Source organism: Bombina bombina, chromosome 12, assembly GCF_027579735.1.
Source record: "Bombina bombina isolate aBomBom1 chromosome 12, aBomBom1.pri, whole genome shotgun sequence".
NCBI lineage: Eukaryota > Metazoa > Chordata > Amphibia > Anura > Bombinatoridae > Bombina > Bombina bombina.
Window position 1 is genome coordinate 127,138,470 of NC_069510.1, and position 1,271 is coordinate 127,139,740.

Consider the following 1,271-nt stretch of genomic DNA (forward strand, 5'->3'; position numbering starts at 1 on the left):
CATGTCCCAGTTCACATGGTGAATATTATCAGTAGTGAATGGGAAAGAGTTGGAACTCCTTTTCCTTCCATAAGGCAGGGAGAGTCCAGGACTTCATTCCATACTGTTGGTAAATACAACACCTGGCCACCAGGAGGAGGCAAAGACACCCCAGCCAAAGGCTTAAATATCCCTCCCACTTCCCCTATCCCCCAGTCATTCTTTGCATTTCGTTACTATAAGAGGTGGCAGAGAAGTGTCAGAAGATTTGGATAGTCCTGTAATAGGTAACTTCCCTTCAAGAAAGGACTGGAGTCAGTGCCGTTTCTAGCGGCGGGCAGACAGGGCAGTGGCCCGGAGCAGTGGGGAGCACTTAAAAAAATGTATTTATTTAAAAAAAAAATTTTATTGTGTAAAAGTGGCAGTGTTTGCTTGATAAACTACTGGTATAGCAGAGGTTAAAATACACAGATCACAAGTATATACATTAAAATATATATATATATTTGAAAGGAAGCTGTGTTAATTGGCTGCATTGGATGTCAATCATACTAATGGAGCAACACGATCACAAAGGGGGCGTGTTAAGACCGGATAACTACTTAGAGCTAAAACTGAATGTAAAAAGGAGAGGAATCACTCTGAGCAAAGCAGTCTCCTATCTCACTGATCTGTGTCACTAAAGAGGTGATGTTTTATGCATATGACAAATTATTCATGGTCTTTACATAATGATATGTACATATTTTTTTTGTTTTACTGATCTAATTCAAACAGGTGCTTTATAAACATTGGGTTTCCACATACTAAGGAACAGGTTTTCTGTTCAGGACTGTTAAATACAAAAAAAGGCATTATGTCAAAAATATTTTTTTTTTATTAATTTACTTATTGTTTACAAATGCTTAAAGGGACACTGAACCCAATTTTTTCTTTCATGATTCAGATAGAGCATGCAATTTTAAGCAACTTTCTAATTTACTCCTATTATCAATTTTTCTTCGTTCTCTTGCTACCTTTATTTGAAAAATAAGGAATCTAAGCTAAGGAGCCAGCAAATGTTTGGTTCAGAACCATGGACAGCACTTTTTTATTGGTGCTGTCCAATCAGCAAGGACAACCCAGGTTGTTCACCAAAAATGGGCCGGTATCTAAACTTACATTCTTTTCAAATAAACATACCAAGAGAATGAAGAAAATTTGATAATAGGAGTAAATTAGAAACTTGCTTAAAATTGCATGCTCTATCTGAATCACAAAACAAAAAATTTGGGTTCAGTGTCCCTTTAATA